Here is a 6,000-nt window from a genome sequence, read left to right as displayed (position 1 = left end):
CACATACATAGCTAAAAAATAGGTGATAGTTTGAGTAGGGTTAGACTGCTAGTCCATATTTCATTTGTGTCTTTAATGGTCAGTGAAATTAATGGAATTATGGTGATTTATGTCAGCTGATGATCTAACCTTGTGTCATGTTGTTTCATGGTTAAAGCACATGGCTTGGACTGTGGAGCTTGGGCTTGTTCCCTGTTTGGACAAATGAAGAGAGAACATCAGAACATACAAATCACAGTTTGTGAAATGCCTTGCTATAAAATAGTAAGTTGCCACTGTGTTAAACTTATCATTCAGATTTTTCTTAATGCCTGCTTTTACAAACAGAATGGTTTCAGTTTTTCACATAAAGATATAGCGAATGAATACTCTGCTGTACGTGCTCTGCTTTTCTGGTAATGACCTCTAATACATAGAGAATTTTAAAGGCTTCGTTTTGGCAGACGTTCCATCTTCTGACAGAAACAATTTTACCTAGGGAAGAATATATTTAGATTTCTCTGTAGTAGTTATCATTCTTTCAGCTCCTTAATAAAGAAAATGTGTCAACCATAATAAAATTCAAATTAATTTTTCAGTTTAGTTTAAAGTTCATTTTTTCTTGATTGATAGGTCATGTTAGAACCCCTGATTTGTTGTGGTTTCGAAGTATTACTCTCTCTACTCTTGTACTCTCTGCAGGGTTAGAAATACAAAATATCTGCTTTGGGCATCATCAACATTAAATCTCTGGAGTTTAATGGCAGTTTCTTCCATACTTTCAACTTTAACCAGTGAACTCAGTGTCTCAGGTGTTTTTTATTATCTATGCAAGTTGTTGTATGGCAAAAGAAACTAGGAGAAGAAAGCAGTGTAGCTGCCACATACCTTACAGCACATCATAACTTGAACAGTCTGTATTTACTCTTGCTTTGGCAGAGACAGAAATCGAGCGCAAGTACTGATTACTTAAAACAAAATAGAAATCTTGAGACGAGTCAAATGCTGTTTGTTTTGTGCTGGTATTACCAGTGTGACTTGGCGTTCTGCTCACATGTATGTATAGCTTGCTTCTGGACATCTGCTTCATGTTACCTCTATGTGTCTGTTCTCCACCCTCTCTCTCAGACATTTGTGAACATAACAAATAATTTCTGATAAAGTAGGAATTGAGAGGTCTGTTTTGTTGTTGTTTTTTTTTTTTTTTTTCTTGGGCTTTCAATTGGTATTTGAGGCTCCTGTATCACTTCATCCAGCAATTTAAGCAAGATGGAAAAAAAAATAACCCAGTTAGTAGCCTTGCTTAAATTAAGGTTTTCAGCAAATATGGACAGTACCTTACACTGTGCATGCAATGACTAGAGAGATCACTGACTAATTTTACACTTTGAAAAAAGGTGAAATTAATCTTCCAAGTTGTTGTACAAGAGTAAGAACACTGAAATACTTGACAAAAATTCAACTTTTTGAACAGCAAATGGAAGATTTTATTAAGTAAAATATTTAATGTATTAGCCTCTGAATAACAGTAGTGAGTCTTTGCACTTTGATGGACAAAAGTTCTTAGATGTGATAAAATGACCTCTTGTATCAAAGGTATTCCAAGCAGAGTGGAAAGTGCCTTCAAGTGGGTCTACATGTATGCACTTGCTAAGGTATAAAGGCTGCCTGTGAAAGTCAGATACAAGGTGTCTGTCTTATAGCTTGGACCAGCTGACAAATCTAATGTTCTTTCCGCCTTCTAAATACTGCAGAATAGATGGGCATGTTTAGATAATATTTCAACCACTAGTACTGGAAACTTATGTATGAGTTACTGTCCTCTGATTAACTATAAACAAACAAATGTGCTGTTGTCTTTGGAGAACTCACTGTATGTCAGTTAACATTTCTCCTGAAAGCTTGTAATTAGGTTCCTCTTATTAGAAGAGTGTTTTTCTTTTTACCCTGAAGTAAACCAAATGGAAATTCAGTATGCTTTTCTTGATATCAAATTTTGGTTTACTGCCTGTTACCCAAAAGTCGAAGTAGTCGTCATTTTTCTGCCACTGTTTCCACATAAAGCCCTGGTGCTGAGTCTCTGTTTGGTTGTTCTGCAGAACTCTCATGAGCAGATTAAAAAAAGATGGTTTAATTCATCATTTATTCTTTCTTTCCCTTGGAGAATCCAGAGCGATATAAATCTGGCTAGCAACGTGAAAGACCTTGTATACTCTAAAGTGAATTTGTTTTATTTCTCACTAAGATGTGGGAGGTTTTTTGAGATTACGTATATAAATTGTATTCAGCTTATTTCATCTTGCATGGTTTATAATTAATGTTGGTTTTGTTTCCTATCATCTTTAAAAAGGGTTGCTAAATGTCTAGTGTGAAGAAGCTGTAATCAGGTGTCCTCTTGAAAGTGAGGTGGAGTAATTGTCCACAGCTTCCGTTCTGTCCCTCTGTTTAGATACCACGTAGGGTGGGGTTTAAATAGCTTTCATCAAGGTGCTCTAAGCTGATGCTGAACCTTGGGGAGATCATTTTTACTTCTTTGTGCTGGTTCCATGTAAGGTCAGTTTTTTCCTGAGCTAATTAAAGTTTTCTGAGGAGATCTTGCCGTTCTTTCGTGTTAGTTCATGTTCTTTTAATGTCAATTTAAATTCAAAAGGTATCTGAATGAATTGTGCTCCTGTCTTGAGTTCTGGAGACATGCTTACTCATGCTAGATAGCCTTCTGAAGAAAAAGCATCTATAGTGATCACTTGCCATCATAACACTTAGGTGGCTTCTTGCTGCAGGATTTCTTAAAGGCCCAATCGATTCTTATAGGGAAAGTAAAATACTCTCCTTTAATTGAATTACAAATAACTCCTTTTGTTAAGAATTATAATCTGTATATACCCTTTTAGATTTATTTTTGGATAAATCAGATTTGGGTCATGCAGTAGTTCTTTACGTGCTAAGTAAAGCTGAATGTTACGATTTTGTTTGCTATACATGTTTTCTGTGTCCCTTGTGCTGGTGGGAATAAAATGGTTAAAAGACTCATGGATAGACAAGCACCACTATTAGAGGCTCGTGGAAATACTGTGTGAAGTCCAGTGCATTCATACTTGGAATATTGTAGCAGTTTGGGGTAAAAAAAGTCTGTTTTTAAGAGAAGTAAGTGGTATTCAGAATACCTGCAGCAATCTTTTGAGTGTATGAGCTCACTGTAGGCATTGTGTTGATGATTGTATTATGTTGTCTGCACAAACTTACAGTGCTTGGTGCCATTTAAATGTCTTTGTGGTTAAACTAACTCCATCTTCCTTCAAAAATGCCGTAAGGGAAGATTACAGAACTGATTATTTTGGTCCATTCTGTACAAATAATAACTTCTCTTTAAAATCTGTGGCTGCAAAGCTGGTTTAGTGTAAACTCTGTGGTGAATGAGCAGACAGCAATGTATCAGAAGATAACTCCTTGATTTACCCACCCTCCAACATGTAATTTGTAACAGTTTACAGCTCATCCTGTACATTTAAACTTTTCATTGTAAAGTATGGTATTATAGCGACCTGTAAACAAACTATTTATTCAGGTGAACTTTTTCAGTGTTTGTTAATCACATTTCTTGGATGGGTCTCTTAAGAATTATGTGCCTTTTTTTTTTTTTTTTTAATTCTCGTAGTGAAGATTGCTACAGGAAAATGACCAGTTTAGCTTTGATAGCCATTTCTGCATTGCGTGGACCATTTAGGAAGGTTAGAGTGGAAGAAATTGCTGTGTTATCAGTATTACCTGGAGAAAAGGAGTCCTCTGAAGTGTTTTCTACAAGGTGAATAGAAGTGGCTGGTGTATCTTACTTGGTCCCTTGGAGGGAGAAAAGTCTTCAGTGTTGGTGAGCAGCCAGCAGAGCAAGCCATCCCATCCATTGATATGGCTTTAGAAACATATTTCATCTTTCTCTGAGCAGAAGACAATTTTAAATTCCCAGCTGGACTGAAGAGTCCTTTACAGTGCTGTGATACAAGATAGTAAGCCCTGCTGAGTGTTTGATTTCATTCACATGTGATATTGGAGCTGTCTTTTACTGATAGCCATCATTCAGTAGCAACACAGAAACAAATCTATGTGGCTTTCCCTTGGAGCACACAAGTGTCATGGCAGATTGTTGAAGTTTAATTACTACTATCTGTCATGTGTAAGGGTTTTAATACCTGTAAACTTCTTCCAGGTCATCAGATAGGACCATTGTTGGAGTGAATAAAGGACTCAGCATTCTGATTCAATGTGAATCACGCAAAGCCATTTATTACAGAAACAAGCCTCCTTATATATGCAGTTATTTCCTGATCACGTGTCCATGCTCCAAGTGTGCATTAATTGATTGGATATCATCTATGTTCATGAGCTGCCCACGTGCCTGAGTTTCACTGCTGACAGGTCTGTTGATTTACGTCATGTAGCTGCTAAACTGTTCTACTTACGCAGCAGATCTTGTTTTCAGCTTTCCAAGGTGGCCTTGAAATTTCTTTGGGCCTGGCTAGTTCAATAACAAATCTCCATCTAATAGAAACCTATCCACAGACCATGAAGGTGATTAAGGGAATTAAGGGGTCTCACATATGAGGAGAGGCTGAGAGAGATGGGATTGTTCATCCTGGAGAGGAGGAGGTTCATGGGCAAAATCAGTATCTCTTGATAGGAGGCAGTGAAGAAGGAGGAGTCAGGCTCTTCTCAGTAGTGCCTGCTGACAGGACAAGAGGCAATAGGCACAAATTGAAAACCATGAAACTGTTTGAACACAAGAGAAGACTATAGAACACCGGTCAAATGCAAACGCTGACACTGATTTCCCAGAGAGCCTGTGGAATCTCCATCTGTGGAGATACTCAAAACTTGGCTGGACAACCTGTCCTAGCAGCCTTCTGTAGGTGACCTTGCTTGAGCAGGGGGATTGGACTAGATAATCTTGAGAAGTCCCATCCATCCTCAGTTATGTAATTTTGTGAATAGGCCTAAAGTTGTGTGGTGCCTTATTTTTTTTTTCAACAATACTTTTTAAATAGAGTTCAAATCTGGTCATCACGTACCCTTGGACCAAAATAGCTCTTGTTGCATTCTGGAGGTATAGCATTCCCATGGGAACAATCTGATTTCAGCAGTTTCTCCAAACCTGTGGCTTCCCCATATGGAGCAAGAATTGCTGTCTCTCACATGCTAGCATAATCAATATAGTGTCTTAAATAACTTGTTTCTGTGTTTAAGACAAGTAGTGTTATTTACTAGTCAGGTTCCTTGATACATCACAGTGTAAAATCTGCTCTTCAGTTGCTCAAAATATTTTGTTCAGGCTGAAACTTTTCATCATGTATATTTGCTCTACCTTTCTTTTTATTCCTTTTTCCCCCTAATTTTGGTGTAGTGAAAACTACAATTGGAGCAATTCAACTTTTTCCTGAAACTAGGGGAAAAGAGTAATTTGCCCTTCTGTTTAGTATACTACTTTAAGCAGGTTGTCAGGGAAATTGGCTAAGCTTGTGTGCACCTATGTTTTCTGCAGATTGTGTCTGCTACTCAGAAATACTTTTCCTATCCCTGCCCATCTGCTGTGGGCTTTGCTGGGTTCAGTGGCTTTAAATGAGTCATAAAAAAACCGAAACGAAACTGTGTCATCAGTAATACTTCTGCTGTCCCAAATAGCTGGAGCTGCCTGTGTGAATGAAGGAGCACGAATCAGCTGTGTGAGGGCAGCAGGAGTGTAAACTAGGACAAGGATCACTTTGGCTTTAAGGTCTCGTGGCAATGAGATGACAAACATGAAGGGATTCTTACCACTATAGATGATGCGGAAGAAAAAGACAGTAGGCTGCTGGTCCTGCCTCTTTCAGCCTTCACCTTGGTCTGTGAGTGTGCACGTGAGTTCTAACAACTAATGGCATGTGGCTGAAGCCAAGAGCGAAGGGGAATGAACAAAATCAGAAATTGTAGTGGTCCCTTATTTCTCTTCTCCTAAAAGAAAGAGGGTGCTTGCTGACAGGAGATTAAACTAGT

The sequence above is a fragment of the Patagioenas fasciata genome, chromosome 2 (genome assembly GCF_037038585.1).
Source record: "Patagioenas fasciata isolate bPatFas1 chromosome 2, bPatFas1.hap1, whole genome shotgun sequence".
In the NCBI taxonomy this organism is placed as follows: Eukaryota; Metazoa; Chordata; class Aves; order Columbiformes; family Columbidae; genus Patagioenas; species Patagioenas fasciata.
This window is presented reverse-complemented; position numbering follows the sequence as displayed.